This window comes from Bos indicus x Bos taurus, chromosome 18 (genome assembly GCF_003369695.1).
Source record: "Bos indicus x Bos taurus breed Angus x Brahman F1 hybrid chromosome 18, Bos_hybrid_MaternalHap_v2.0, whole genome shotgun sequence".
Lineage (NCBI taxonomy): Eukaryota > Metazoa > Chordata > Mammalia > Artiodactyla > Bovidae > Bos > Bos indicus x Bos taurus.
The window spans coordinates 38,463,884-38,481,216 of record NC_040093.1 but is presented as its reverse complement, the minus strand read 5'-3'; positions in this window follow the sequence as shown (position 1 = coordinate 38,481,216).

Sequence of the window (17,333 nt, the reverse complement as noted above, 5' to 3'; positions counted from 1 at the left end):
TGCATTAGAAGCAGCTCTGGATTGGCAATACGGCATGTCTCTTTGACGATTATGATTTTATCAGCTTCCCAGACTGTGCAGGGAATGTCAAATATCTGCAATGACATTCTTCCATTATTGTAGGCAGCTTATTTACGTGTCTCTTGTACTCCAGCTCCTCATGTGTACTGCATAAGCTACCATCTTATGAATGATAAAGGGGGCCTAAACCAGAAGAAAGAGAAGTTGGTATTTTGCTCAGAAGTCCCAGTATTTTGCTCTGGGTTGCAGATCAGCTCTAGTCTGATTATCACCTTTTCCTCCTCCACAGGTGCTCGGGAACCACTTCTCAATTGAATTGTGCTAGATATATTAGATATTGGCTGCAAGTAACAAAACATTCAACTTTGCGTAGCTTAAACAATGCATTCTTTTTCTTGGAGAACAAGAAATCCCTATGTGCATGGTTTGGGTCAGTGATTGGGCAGCTTACAGATGTATTCAGTGATACTAGCTTTTCTGGTCTATTTTATACTACCATGTTTAAACATAGGCCATCGCTTTCAGATGACTGTGGTCCCTGCTTGGGCATGATTCTCATCACTATTCATTTTAATGCAAGTAACACATGAACAGTGTGTGAGTGGGATTCAATTAGCTGCTCTTTATCCATAGAGGTTTCTATAATTTGTCTTAGTGTTGTAGTTAAGAGGCCTGTAAAATGTACTATGTATTAGACATTCGTTCACTTAAGAAATATTTTATGAGCACTGAGTATATATCTAGTACTTGTCTTGGTATCAGAATAAACCGGTGAATTAAATATAGAAAAATAAGCATCCTTGTGGATCACATATTCTCCATCCAACTTAACTGTCTTATTGAAATAATTGCTCCATAATAAGTGCTACTTTCTCTGAAAAATGTTCTTACTCGTCTACCTATGATGCCTCATTCAGTGGTGTGCCAATACTGACTCATGCCAACTTGCAAGAATCAGCAGTAACATTTTCAGTAATTTTGAAAGCCAGCTGTTACACATGGTCATGTCTTAGTAAATTGTGACTTTATACAGTTATTTTTTAAGACAGATTCAAAACCAAAATAATAGATGCTGAAAAATCATTAAATTATTTTACTATAATCTATACTCTGAGTTTTATTTATGAATATTATATGAGAATGGCAGAAATACTATATAACGGTGTGTACTGCTTCCCAAATCCATGTGTGGGGACAAAGATTAGAATCAGGCATGATGAGAGATTTACACCATGAAGATGTGCAAACACTGTAAATCTATGATACTTTGGCTTCCTGGGGAGGCCGTTGTTAAACATTTACCAGCATACCACAGGCTCCATCCAACTGTGAACCTTTTCTTTTATTAACTTTTACGGCATTTATTTTTGGTATAACATATCCATTAATTCTTTCAGCCAACATTTACTCAGCATGCATTGAATGTTAGGTACTGGATAAGAAGCTGAGGATTCAGACATGAGGATAGAACTGTCTTTGTTCTCAAGGCAGAGAGAGTCTAAGCACAGTCCAACACAAGAGCAAATAGTGGACATTATAATAGGTGTACTAGGCAAGAGGAGATAAAACAAAGACGATAACTAGTATTGGATGAGTCAGAGACCCTGGGGCTTGACTAAAAAGATGCTTGCCAGGCAGAAAAGGCAAGAAGAATATTCTTCAGAGAATAAATTATTTACAAAATATCTGAGATTTAGAACAGCTGGGTGAGTCTGCACAGTTGAATTTCTTGGTTTTGCTGAAGAGATTTGTAGGGGAACAGTGGACAAGCCACAGAAGGAGAGGTTCTTAGGGATCAGATAACAAAAGACTATGCTTTTATCATCTTTGCATTCCCCAAGGTCTAGGACAATGACTAGAGCATAAACATTACTCAATATATATCAGATGATTCAGTTCAATTTAGTTCAGTCGCATCTGACTCTTTGTGACCCCATGAATCACACCACACCAGGCCTCCCTGTCCATTACCAACTCCTGGAGTTCACTCAGACTCATGTCCATCGAGTTGGTGATTCCATCCAGCCATTTCATACCGTGTAGTCCCCTTCTCCTCCTGCCCCAAATCCCTCCCAGCATCAGGGTCTTTTTCAGTGAGTCAACTCTTCACATCAGGTGGCCAAAGTATTGGAGTTTCAGCTTCAGCATCAGTCCTTCCAATGAACACCCAGGACTGATCTCCTTTAGGATGGACTGGTTGGATCTCCTTGCAGTCCAAGGGACTCTCAAGAGTCTTCTCCAACACCACAGTTCAAAAGCATCAATTTTTCGGTGCTCAGCTTTCTTCACAGTCCAACTCTCACATCCATACATGACCACTGGAAAAACCATAGCCTTGACTAGATGGACCTTTTTTGGCAAAGTAATATCTTTGCTTTTCAATATACTATCTAGGTTGGTCATGACTTGCCTTCCAAGGAGTAAGCGTCTTTTAATTTCATGGCTGCAGTCACCATCTGCAGTGATTTTGGAGCCCAGAAAAATAAAGTCTGCCACTGTTTCCACTGTTTCCCCATCTATTTCCCATGAAGCGATGGGACTAGATGCCATGATCTTCGTTTTCTGAATGTTGAGCTTTAAGCCAACTTTTTCACTCTCCACTTTCACTTTCCTCAAGAGGCTTTTTAGTTCCTCTTCACTTTCTGCCATAAGGGTGGTGTCATCTGCATATCTGAGGTTATTGATTTTTCTCCCAGCAATCTTGATTCCAGCTTGTGCTTCTTCCAGCCCAGTGTTTTTCATGATGTATTCTGCATATAAGTTAAATAATCAGGGTGACAATATACAGCCTTGATGTACTCCTTTTCCTATTTGGAACCACCAGTCTGTTGTTCCATGTCCAGTTCTAACTGTTGCTTCCTGACCTGCATACAAATTTCTCAAAAGGCAGGTCAGATGGTCTGGTATTCCCATCTCTTTCAGAATTTTCCACAGTTTACTGTGATCCACACAGTCAAAGGCTTTGGCATAGTCAATAAAGCAGAAATAGATGTTTGTCTGGAATTCTTTTGCCTTTTCAATGATCTGGCGGATGTTGGCAATTTGATCTCTGGTTCCTCTGCCTTTTCTAAAACCAGCTTGAACATCTGGAAGTTAAGTGCTAAGAAATTTGAAGTTGCCTTTCACAACACTAGGGAGATACTAATCATTGTGCTTGGGGTAATATTTTAAGTATTTGTCTTATATGGCTACTTTGCCTGTACAAATTATGATGTATTTCTTGATGGCATGGCTCATGTAATAAAATTTTTACTAAGCACAATGTCATAAACCTCTCTGGTATTCAGAGAATTTTAACATTTCCAATCTTGTTACTTATCAAATGATTTTTAACAGTTTTGTTGAGATATAGTTGGTATAAAATGCATGTATTTAATGTATCCAATTTCATGAGGTTTGGATATATGCATATACCCATGAAACCAACAGCACAATCAGGGTAATAAGATATCCATCATCTCCAGAAATTTACTTGAAGCCTCTTTTTTGTGGTCATTACAGTTTAACATGTGATCTACCCTCTTAACAAATTTGTGGAGTGCACAGTACATTATTGTTAATTATAGGAACTGTTCTGTACAGCTGATCTCTGGAAATAATTAATCTCTATAGCTGAAACTTTATACCCATTTAACAACTCTCTATTTCCCTCTCTCACAAGCCACTGTCAGGCTCAATTTTGCTCTTTACTTCTGAGAGTTTGACTATTTTAGGTGCCTCATATTAGTGAAATAATGGTATTTGTCCTGGCTTATCTCACTTAATGGGTAATCTATATTGTTCCAAATAGCAGGATTTCCTTCTTTTTTGAGATGGGATAGTATCCCATTTCATGTAACACATTTTCTCTATCCATTTATTTGTGACGAAAATGTGGGTTGTTTCCTGTGAACTAAAATGGACTGGAATGGGCAGATTAATTCAGAAACCATTATATCTATCACTGTGGGAAAGAATCCCTTAGAAGAAATGGAGTAACCATCATAGTCAACAAAATAGTCTGAAATGCAGTACTTTGGGTGTAGTCTCAAAATTGACAGAATGATCTCTGTTTGTTTCCAAGGCAAACCATTCAATATTACAGTAATCCAAGTCTGTGCCCCAACCAATAATGCTGAAGAAGCTGAAATTGAATGATTCCATGAAGACCTACAAGACTTTCTAGAAGTAACACCCTAAAAAGATGTCCTTTTCATCATAGGGGACTGGAATGCAAAAGTAGGAAGTCAGGAAACACCTGGAGTAATAGGCAAATTTGGCCTTGGAGTACAAAATGAAGTAGGGCAAAGGACAACAGAGTTTTGTCAAGAGAACACACTGGTCATAGCAAACACCTTCTTCCAACAACACAAGAGAAGACTCTACACATGGACATCACCAGATGCTCAACACTGAAATCAGATTGATTATATTCTTTTCAGCCAAAGATGGAGAAGCTCTATAGTCAGCAAAAATAAGACTGGGAACTGACCGTGGTTCAGATCATAAACTATTGTCAAATTCACACTTAAATTGAAGACAGTAGGGAAAACCGCTAGAGTACGATCTAAATAAAATCCCTTATGATTATACAGTGGAGGTGAGAAATAGATTCAAGGGATTAGATCTGAGAGTGACTGAAGAACTCTGGACAGAGATTCATGACATTGTGCAGGAGGCAGTGACCAAAACTACCTCCAAGAAACAGAAATGCAAAAAGGAAAAATTATTGTCTGAGGAGGCCTTACAAATAACTGAGAAAAGAAGAGAAGTGAAAGGCAAAGGAAAAAAGGAAAGAAATACCCATTTGAATGCAGAGTTCCAAAGAATAGCAAGGAGAGACAAGAAAGCCTTCCTCAGTGATCAGTGCGAAGAAATAGAGGAAAACAATAGAATGGGAAAGACTAGAGATCTCTTCAAGAAAATTAGAGATACCAAGGGAACATTTCACGCAAAAATGGGCTCAATAAAGGACAGAAATGGTATGTTCCTAACAGAAGCAGAAGATATTAAGAAGAGATGGCCAGAATACACAGAAGTGTACAAAAAAGAACTTCATGACCCAGATAACCATGATGATGTGATCACTAACCTAGAGCCAGACTTCCTGGAATGCGAAGTCAAGTGGGCCTTAGGAAGCATCACTACAAACAAAGCTAGCGGAGGTGATGGAATTCCAGTTGAGCTATTTTAAATCCTAAAAGACAATGCTGCTAAAGTGCTGCATTCAATATGCCAGCAAATTTGGAAAACTCAGCAGTGGCCATAGGACTGGAAAAGGTCAGTTTTCATTCCAGTCCCAAAGAAGGGCAGTACCAAAGAATGTTCAAACTACCACCACTGCACTCATCTCACATGCTAGTAAAGTAATGCTCAAAGTTCTCCAAGCCAGGCTTCAACAATGCCTGAACTGTGAACTTCCAGATGTTCAAGCTAGATTTAGAAAAGGCTGAGGAACCAGAGATCAAATTGCCAACATCTGTTGGATCATCAAAAAAGCAAGAGAATTACAGAAAAACATCTGCTTACTGATTACACCAAAACCTTTGACTCTGTGGATCACAACAAACTGTGGAAAATTCTTCAACAGATGTGAATACTAGACCACATTATCTGCCTCCTGAGAAATCTGTATAGAGGTCAAGAAGCAACAGTTAGAACCGGACATGGAACAGCACACTGGTTCCAAATTGAGAAAGGAGTACGTCAAGGCTGTATATTGTCACCCTGCTTATTTAACCTCTATACAGAGTACATCATGCGAAATGCCAGGCTGGATGAAGCGCAAGCTGGAATCAGGATTGCCAGGAGAAATATCTATAACTTCAGATATGCAGATGATACCACCATTGTGGCAGACAGTGAAGAGGAACTAAAGAGCCTCTTGATGAAAGTGAAAGAGAAGAGTGAAAAAGCTGATTTAAAACTCAACATTCAAAAAACTATGATCATGGCATCTGGTACCATCTCTCCATGGCAAATAGATGGGGAAACAATAGAAACAGTGACGGACTTTATTTTCCTGGGCTCAAAAATCATTGCAGATGGTGACTGCAGCCATGAAATTAAAAGATGCTTACTCCTTGGAAGAAAAGCTGTGATCAACCTAGACAGCATATTAAAAAGCCAAGACAACTTTGCCGACAAAGGTCCAGCTAGTCAAAGCTATTGTTTTTTCAGTAGTTATGTATGGATGTGAGAGTTGGATAATAAAGATAGCTGAGTGCCAAAGAATTGATGCTTTTGAACTGTGGTGTTGGAGAAGACTCTTGAGAGTCCCCTGGACTGCAAGGAGATCCAACCTGTCCATCCTAGAGGAGATCAGTCCTGAATATTCATTGGAAGGACAGAAGCTGAAACTCCAATACTTTTGCCACCTGATGTGAAGATCTTACTCCTTGGAAAAGACTCTGATGCTGGGAAAGTTGAATGTGGGAGGAAAAGGGGACAGCAGTGGATGAGATGGTTGAATTCATCACCGACTCAATAGATATGAGTTTGAGCAAGCTCTGGGAGTTGGTGATGGACAGGGAGGCCTGGAGTGCTGCAGTCCATGGGGTTGCAAAGAGTCAGACACAACTGAGCGACTGAACTGAACTGAAACTGAAGGTTGTTTCCTTATCTTGGCTGTTGTGAAGACTATCGTGGACATGAACTGAACTGAAGGTTGTTTCCTTATCTTGGCTATTGTGAATAAGACTATCATGGACATGAGAGTTCAGGTATCTCTTTGAGATCATTATTTCAGTTCTTTCGAATATAAACCCAGAAGTGGAATATCTTGAATTATATGGTAGTTTTGTTTTAAAGTTTTTGAGGAAGTTCTGTACTGTTTTTTTGTAGTGGCTATACCATTATACAATGACACCAAGGTATGCCAGTGTTTCCATTTCTTCATGTCCTCTCTAACACTTAATTTTTAACAGCCACCCTAACAGGTATGAGATGACATCTCACTGTTATCTATTTACTTATTTATTTTATTGAGATATGATTGACATATAACATTAAATACTGGTTGCTGGTATATAACATAAAAATTTTATGTACATATATTATGAAATGATCACCATAATAAGTCCAGTTAGTATCTATCATCACACATAGTTACTCATTTTTTTGTCATGAGAAATTTTAAGATTTACTTTCAATACCTTTCAACTATAGAACACAAAATAATTAACTGTTGTCACCTTGCTGAATGTTGCACCTATGGAACATATTTATTTTATGACTAGTAGTTTGTACCTTTTGACCACCTTCACCCATTTTTCTGATCCCTGATATCGTACCTCTGGCAACTACCAATCTGATCTCTGTATCTATAAGTCTGACTTTTTCTTGTCTTCTAAATTCTATATGTAAGTGAGGTCATGTATACTTCTCTTTCTTTCTCTGATTTCACTTATCATAATTCTCTCAAGGTCCATACATGTTGTTTCAGATGGCAGGATTTCCTTTTAATGGATTAATATTCCATTTATTCATTGTGTACATATGTGTGTGTGTGTGTACACACATTTTCTTTCTTTATCTTTTAATGGAAACTTATGTCTTGGCTATTTTGAATAATTCTGCAGTGGATATAGGTGTTCATACATCATTCTGAGTTAGTGCTTTTGCTTTTTTGGATAAATACCCAGAAGCAGAATTGCTGGAACATATGGTAATTCTATTCTTAATTTTTTGAGGAATCTCCATATTGACTTCACCAATGTACATTCCCATCAACAGTGCACAAGAATTTCCTTTTTTTTTCTACATTTTTACCAACATTTTTGTCTTCTTCAGAAAAATCTTTATTCAAATCCTCTGCCTGGTTTTAATATTGTTTTCTTACTATTGAGTTGTATGAGTTATTTATATATTTTGGATATTAACTGCTCATCAGACATATGGTTTGCAAATATTTTCTCCCTTTTCATTTTGTTTATTTCCTTTGTGAAGAAGGCTGAGTGCTGAAGAATTGATGCTTTTAAACTGTGGTGTTGGAGAAGACTCTTGAGAGTCCCTTGGACTGCAAAGAGATCCAACCAGTCCATTCTGAAGGAGATCAGCCCTGGGATTTCTTTGGAAGGAATGATGCTAAAGCTGAAACTCCAGTACTTTGGCCACCTCATGCAAAGGGTTGACTCATTGGAAAAGACTCTGATGCTGGGAGGGATTGGGGGCAGGAGGAGAAGGGGACGGCAGAGGATGAGATGGCTGGATGGCATCACTGACTCGATGGGCGTGAGTCTGAGTGAACTCCGGGAGCTGGTGATGGACAGAGAGGCCTGGTGTGCTGCGATTCATGGGGTTGCAAAGAGTCAGACATGACTGAGGGACTGATCTGATCTGATCTGAGTGAAGATGGTTTAATTTTGATATAGTTTTAATTGTTTGAATATTTGTTTGCTTTTGGTGTCAAATTCAGAAAAGCAACTGTCAAGACTTGTTATGGGGCTTACTACCTATGTTCTAGGAACTTGATGATTTCAGTCATATGTCCAAGTGTTTAATCCATTTAGATTTTATTTCTGTGTGTTGTATAAGAAAATAGTCTGGTTTTATTCTTTTGTATGTAGCTATGCAGTTTTCCCAATACCACTTATTGAAGAGATTGTCCTTTTCACATCATATATTCTTGGCTCCTTTGTTGTAAATTTACTGTCTATGAATAGATATATTTTTGACCTCTTTATTCTGTTCCATTGATCTGTGGCTCTGCTTTTATGTCAGTATCACACTATTTTGATTACTATAGGTTTGTAATGTAGTTTGAAATTAGGATGTGTATACTTCTAACTTTATTCTTTCTCAAAATTGTTTTGGTTATTCATGATCATTTGTGGTTCCATATACATTTTAAGACTATTCTGTAAATAATGCCATTAGAATTTTGATAGAAAGTGTGTTGGATCTGTAGATTGCTTTGAATAGTATGGATTTGAACAATATTAATTCTTCCAATCCATGAGCATGGGATCCTTTTTCAATTATTTTTGCCTTTGATTTTTAAAATTTCTGTTCCTTAAACTTGATAATTTCCATTTATTTTTCGATCTTCAGGTTGGCTAATTCATTCTCTCTCTCTGGTACATATTTCATTTCGATGATTGTAATTTTCAGCTTCAGAACTTCCTTTTGCTTTTTTTTTTAAAGCTTCTATCTCATTACAGATATTTCCATTTGTTCATACATTGTTAGTTTTATCTACACTTCCTTCAGTTATTTTAGCATGGTTTAGAAACTTCTGTGAAGTCTGCTAAAATTGCCATCAGTGCTTTCTGGGGCAGTTTCTGTTAATTTTTTTTTTCCTTTTGAAAAAGTCATATTTTCCTGTTTCTGTTGATGGTTTATAATTGTTACTGAATTCCGACATTTGAATATATCACGATAAATCTGTAAATAAGATTCTCTTACCTCTCCAGTGGTTTTTGTTGTTGTTGTTATTGCTTTCATTTATTGTTGTTGTTGTGTGCTAATTTTAGGCTCAATTTTTTTTTTATATTTCCTTGTAGTATAAAATTAGTTTATTTGGAAACTTTTTTGTTCGTGTAGACATTTATCACCATAAGCTTCGCTGTTAGAACTTCTTAGAGATACTTGTGTGTGTTTGTCTCAAGATGTCTTCTTTTCTTTTTGTCTTTGACCCTTTGATTATTCAGGACTGTGTTTACACATTGATAAATTTTCTGACTTTCCCTCTCTTATTGGAGTTCTAGTTTTAGCCCATTGTATTCATAAAAGACACTAAATATTGTCTAAAGGTTTTTTGAATTTGTAAAGACTTCTTTTCTGGCCTAACATATGATCTATCTTGGAGATTATTTTTTTGCACTTGAAGAATGAGTATTCTGCTGCTGTTGGGTAAAATGTTCAATGTGTGTCTATGGTGTGTGTCCATTTTTCTGTCTGTGTCTATAGTGTGTGTCCATCTGTTCTATAGTGTTGAAGTCCTCTGTTTCCCTTTTTATTTTCTGTTTGGATGTTCTATCTATTACTGAAAGCATAGTCTCTACTGCTGTATTGCTGTCTATTTTACCTTTCAGTTACATAAATGTTAGCTTTATATGTTTAGATTCTCTGCTATTGGGCTCACATATTTATAATAGTCATATCTTTCTCATGTATAATTGCTTCTTTTACCACTGTATAATGTCCTTCTTTGTCTCTTGTGTCAGTTTTTTGTTTTCTTTTTTAATTAATTTATTTATTTTAATTGGAGGCTAATTACTTTACAATATTGTAGTGGATTTTGCCATACATTGACATGAGTCAGCCATGGGTGTACATGTGTCCCACATCCTGAAACCCCCTCCCACCTCCCTTCCCCTCCCATCCCTCAGGGTTGTCCCAGTGCACTGGCCCTGAGCACCCTATCTCATGCATTGAACCCAGACTGGCAATCTATTTCACATATGGTAATATACATGTTTCAATGCTATTCTCTCAAATCATCCCACCCTCGTCTTCTCCCACAGAGTCCCAAAGTCTGTTCTTTACCTGTGTGTCTCTTTTGCTGTCTCGCATATAGGGTCATCATTACCATCTTTCTAATTTCCATATATATGCATTAATATACTGTATTGGTGTTTTTCTTTCTGACTTATTTCACTCTGTATAGTAGGCTCTAGTTTCATCCACCTCATTAGAACGGACTCAAATGCTTTCTTTTTAATAGCTGAATAATATTCCATTGTGTATATGTACCACCGCTTTCTTATCCACTTGTCTGCCAATGGACATCTAGGTTGCTTCCATGTCCTAGCTCTTGTAAACAGTGCTGTGATGAACACTGGGATACGTGTGTCTCTTTCAATTCTGGTTTCCTTGGTGTGTTTGCCCAGCAGTGGGATTGCTGGGTCATATGGCAGTTCTATTTCTAGTATTTTAAGGAATCTCCACACTGTTCTCGATAGTGGCTCTACCAGTTTGCATTCCCACCAACAATGTAAGAGGATTCCCTTTTCTCTGCACTCTCTTTAGCATTTATTGTTTGTAGACTTTTGGATAACAGCCATTCTGACTGGTCTGAGATGGTACCTAATTGTGGTTTTGATTTGCATTTCTCTGATAATGAGTGATGTTGAGCATCTTTTCATGTGTTTGTTAGCCATTTCTATGTCTTCTTTGGAGAAACGTCTGTTTAGTTCTTCCCATTTTTTGATTGGGTCGTTTATTTTTCTGGAATTGATCTGGAATTGAGCTGCAGGAGCTGCTTGTATATTTTTGAGATAAATTCTTTGTCAGTTTCTTCATTTGCTATTATTTTCTCCCATTCTGAAGGCTGTCTTTTCACCTTGCTTATAGTTTCCTTCATTGTGCAAAAGCTTTTAAGTTTAATTAGGTCTCTTTTTAAAAAAATTTTTGCTTTTATTTCCATTTCTCTGGGAGGTGGGTCATAGAAGATTCTGCTGTGATTTATGTCAGAGAGTGTTTTGCCTATGTTTTTCTTTAGGAGTTTTATAGTTTCTGGTCTTATATTTAGATCTCTAATCCATTTTGAGTTTATTTTTGTGTATGGTTTAGAAAATGTTCTAGTTTCATTCTTTTACAAGTGGTTGACCAGTTTTCTCAGCACCACTTGTTAAAGAGATTGTCTTTTTTCCATTGTATATTCTTGCCTCCTTTGTCAAAGATAAGGTGTCCATAGGTGTGTGGATTTTTCTCTGGGGTTTCTGTTTTGTTCCATTGATCTATATTTTTGTCTTTCTGCCAGTACCATACTGTCTTGATGACTGTAGCTCTGTAGTATAGTCTGAAGTCAGGCAGGTTGATTCCTCCAGTTCCATTCTTCTTTTTCAAGATTGCTTTGGCTATTTGAAGTTTTTTATATTTCTATATAAATTATTTGTTCTAGTTCTCTGAAAAATACCATTGGTAGCTTGACAGGGATTGCATTGAACCTATAGATTGCTTTGGGTAGTATACTCATTTTCACTATATTGATTCTTCTGATCCGTGAACATGGTATATTTCTCTGTCTACTTGTGTCATCTTTGATTTCTTTCATCAGTGTTCCATAGTTTTCTATACATCAGTCTTTTGTTTCTTCAGGTAGATTTATTCCAAAGTATTTTATTCTTTTTGTTGCAATGGTGAATGGAATTGTTTCCTTAATTTCTCTTTATGTTTTCTCATTGTTATTGTATAGGAATGCAAGGGAGTTTCTGTGTGTTAATTTTATATCTTGCAACTTTACTATATTCATTGATTAGTTCTAGTAATCTTCTGGTGGTATCTTTAGCGTTTTCTATGTAGAGGATCATGTCATCTGCAAACAGCGAGAGTTTTACTTCTTTTCCAATTTGGATTCCTTTTATTTCTTTTTCTGCTCTGATTGCTGTGGCCAAAACTTCCAAAACTATGTTGAATAGTAGTGGTGAGAGTGGGCACCCTTGTCTTGTTCCTGACTTTAGAGTAGATGCTTTCCATTTTTCACCATTTAGGATAATGTTTGCTGTGGGTTTATCATATATGGATTTTATTATGTTGATGTATGTTCCTTCTATGCCCACTTTCTGGACTTTTTTTTTTTTTTAATCACAAATGGATGTTGAATTTTATCAAAGGCTTTCTCTGTATCTATTGAGATAATCATATGGTTTTTATCCTTCAATTTGTTAATGTGGTGTATCACATTGATTAATTTGTGAATACTGAAGAATCCTTGCATCCCTGAGATAAAGCCCACTTGGTCATGATGTATGTTTTTTTGATACATTGTTGGATTCTGTTTGCTAGAATTTTGTTGAGGATTTTTGCATCTATGTTCATCAGTGATATTGGTCTGTAGTTTTCTTTTTTTGTGGCATCTTTGTCAGGTTTTGGTACTAGGGTGATGGTGGCCACATAGAATGAGTTTGGAAGTTTACCTTCCTCTGCAATTTTCTTCCTCTGCAATTTGATTAGGATAGGTATTAGCTCTTCTCTAAATTTTTGGTAGAATTCACCTGTGAAGCCATTGGGATAGGTCAACTAAACAGAAAATTAGCAAGTTTGTATTACAAACTTTAATTGATACAATGGACCTGTTAGACCTCAGTTCAGTTCAGTTCAGTTCAGTCACTCAGTCGTGTCTGACTCTGTGCGACCCCATGAATCACAGCACGCCAGGCCTCCCTGTCCATCACCAACTCCCGGAGTTCACTCAGACTCACGACCATTGAGTCAGTGATGCCATTCAGCCATCTCATCCTCTATCGTCCACTTCTCCTCCTGCCCCTGATCCCTCCAGCATAAGAGTCTTTTCCAATGAGCCAACTCTTCGCATGAGGTGGCCAAAGTACTGGAGTTTCAGCTTTAGAATCATTCCTTCCAAAGAAATCCCAGGGCTGATCTCCTTCAGAAGGGACTGGTTGGATCTCCTTGCAGTCCAGGGACTTCTCCAACACCACAGTTCAAAAGCATCAATTCTTCAGCATGCAGCTTTCTTTATAGTCCAAATCTCACATCCATATATGACCACTGGAAAAACCATAGCCTTGACTAGATGGACCTTTGTTGGCAAAGTAATGTCCCGGCTTTTTTATATGCTGTCTAGCTTGGTCATAACTTTCCTTCCAAGGAGTAAGTGTCTTTTAATTTCATGGCTGCAATCACCATCTGCAGTGATTTTGTTGATATCTATAGGACATTTCACCCCAAAACAATGAATTTCACCTTTTCTCAAGTGCACACAGAACATTCTCCAGGGTAGATCACATCCTGGGCCATAAATCTAGACTTGGTAAATTCAAAAAAATTGAAATCAGTTCAGGCATCTTTTCCGATCACAATGTGCTAAGATTAAATGTCAACTGCAGGAAAAAAGCTATTAAGAATACAAATGTATGGAGGCTATACAACACGCTTCTGAATAACCAACAAATCACAGAAGAAATCAGAAAAGAAATCAAAATATGCATAGAAATGAATGAAAATGAAAACACGACAACCCAAAACCTATGGGATTCAGTAAAAGCAGTGCTAAGCGGAAGGTTCATAGCAATATAAGCTTACCTCAATAAAATAAATAACCTAACTTTACACTTAAAGAAACTAGAAAAATAAGAAATGAAGAGCCCCAGGCTTAGTAGAAGGAAAGAAATCATGAAAATTAGGGCAGAAATAAATGAAAAAGAAACAAAAGAAACTATAGCAAAAATCAACAAAGCTAAAGCTGGTTCTTTGAGAAGACAAATAAAATGGACAAACCATTAGCCAGAGTCATCAAGAAAAAAGGGAGAAGAATCAAATCAACAAATTTAGAAATGAAAATGGAGAAATCACAACAGACAACACAGAAATACAAAGGATCATAAGAGACTACTATCAGCAACTGTATGACAATAAAATGGACAATTTTATTGTCCATTGGAACAATGGAAGAATATGGATGAATTGTAAGAAATGGACGAATTCTTAGAAAAGTATAATCTTCTGTAAGTTTTTGACTTAAATTCCATTTTATCTGATATAAGTATAGTCACCCCAACTCTCTTTTTGTTAGAATTTGCATGGAATTTTTTTCTATCCCCCTTGCTTTCAGCCTATGTGTTTCCTTAAATATAAAGAGAGTTTGTCATACATAGCACATTGTTAGGTTCTTATTATTTTTATATAGCCAGTCTATGTCATCTGGTTGGAGTATTTATTATATTAAAGTAATTATTGATAGGGACAGACTTATTATTGCCAGTTATGTAGTTTTCTGTCTGTCATGGCTATTTGCTCTTATTTTCTTCCCTTGCTCTCTTCCTGCATGTTTCATTGATTATTTTCATAGTGCTATGCTTAGTTCCTTTATATTATTCTTTTGTCTGTCTTCTGTAAGTAATTTCTTCATGGTTGTCATGAAACTTACATAAAACAGCTTATAGTTATACATCTTTCTAATATATTATTATAAAATTTTATGATTTAAAATGTATTGGAAAGTGATTTTCTAGAAATAATAAAATATTATTTTTAAGCTGATTTTAAAGTTAACAGGAGACAGGAATCAAGACCATCCCCAAGAAAAAGAAATGCAAAAAAGCAAAACAGCTATCTGAGGAGGCCTTACAAATATCTGTGAAGAGAAGGGAAGCGAAAAGCAAAGGAGAAAAGGAAAGATAAATGCATTTGAATGCAAAGTTCCAAAGAATAGCAAGGAGGGATAAGAAAGCCTTCATCAGTGATCAGTGCAAAGAAATAGAGGAAAACAATAGAACTGGAAAGAGTAGAGATCTTTTCAAGAAAATTAGAGATACCAAGGGAACATTTCATGCAAAGATGGACTCAATAAAGGACAGAAGTGGTAGGGACCTAACAGAAGCAGAAGATATTAAGAAGAGGTGGCAAGAATACACAGAAGAACTGTACAAAAATATCTTCGTGACCTGGATAATCACGATGGTGTGATCACTGACCTAGAGCCACACATCCTGGAATGTGAAGTCAAGTGGGACTTAGAAAGCATCACTACAAACAAAGCTAGTGAAGGTGATGGAATTCCAGTTGAGCTATTCCAAATCCTGAAAGATGATGCTGTGAAAGTGCTGCACTCAATATACCAGCCAATTTGGAAAACTCAGCAGTGGCCACAGGACTGGAAAAGGTCAGTTTTCATTCCAGTCCCAAAGAAAGGTTATGCCAAAGAATGCTCAAACTACTGCACAATTGCACTCATCTCACATGCTAGTAAAGTAATGCTTGAAATTCTCCAAGCCAGGCTTCAGCAATATGTGAATGTGAACTTCCAGATGTCCAAGCTGGTTTTAGAAAAGGCAGAGGAACCAGAGATCAAATTGCCAACATTCGCTGGATCGAGAAAGCACGAGAGTTCCAGAAAAAACATCTATTTCTTCTTTATTGACTATGCCAAAGCCTTTGACTGTGTGGATCACAATAAACTGTGGAAAATTCTGAAAGAGATGGGAATACCAGACCACCTGATTTGCCTCTTGAGAAACCAGTATGCAGGTCAGGAAGCAACAGTTAGAACTGGACATGGAACAATGGACTGGTTACAAATAGGAAAAGGAGTACATCAAGGCTGTATATTGTCACCCTGCTTATTTAACTTATATGCAGAGTATATCATGAGAAACGCTGGGCTGGAGGAAGCACAAGCTGGAATCAAGATTGCTGGGAGAAATATCAATAACCTCAGATATGTAAAAGACACCACCTTTATGGCAGAAAGTGAAGAAGAACTAAAGAGCCTCTTGATGAAAGTTAAAGAGGAGAGTGAAAAAGTTGGCTTAAAGCTCAACATTCAGAAAATGAAGATCATGGCATCTGGTCCCATCACTTCATGGGAAATAGATGGGGAAACAGTGGCTGACTTTATTTTTCTGGGCTTCAAAATCACTGCAAATGGTGATTGCAGCCATGAAATTAAAAGACACTTACTCCTTGGAAGGAAAGTTATGACCAAGCTAGACAGCATATTAAAAAGCCGGGACATTACTTTGCCAACAAAGGTCCATCTAGTCAAGGCTATGGTTTTTCCAGTGGTCACATATGGATGTGAGAGTTGGACTGTGAAGAAAGCTGAGTGCCAAAGAATTGATGCTTTTGAACTGTGGTGTTGGAGAAGTCCCTGGACTGCAAGGAGATCCAACCAGTCCATCCTAAAGGAGATCAGTCCTGGGTGTTCATTGGAGGGCTTGATGTTGAAGCTGAAACTCCAATACTTTGGCCACCTGATGTGGAGCACTGACACATTTGAGAAGACCCTGATGCTGGAAAATATTGAGGACAGGAAGAAAAGGGGATGACAGAGGATGAAATGGTTGGATGGCACCACTGACTTGATGGACATGGGTTTGGGTGGACTCTGGGAGTTGGTGATGGACAAGGAGGCCTGGAGAGCTCCAGTTCACGTGGTCGGGAAAAGTCGGACACGACTGAGTGACTGAACTGAACTCAACTGAAAAAGTTAACTTCAGTAATATACAAAACTCTACCTTTTTACTTATTCCCCTACCTTTTATAACTGATGTCACAATTCACACTTTTTATATTATGTATCCATTAACAATTTAAAAATTTTGACCATAATTTCATTAATTGAATTAGATGATGACCATAATCTCATCTAATTGAATCATGTAATTAATAAAATGTGCAGATCTCAGAAAAATAGCCTCTGAGTAAATATGAATACTTACCTTTACTCTAAAACCTGTTATTGATAGTTTTACATCATTATTACTATAATCAACCATTTTAAACAAGTATTTGTAATTATAGTAATTCTTAAGGCTTCTGTGTTCTAACATTTGTATTAAAATTAAGTGATTTTGACAATGTTATAGTATTCTATATTTGTCCATATACTTACCTTTCTAGCAAGTTTTGTACTTTTATATATTTTACTG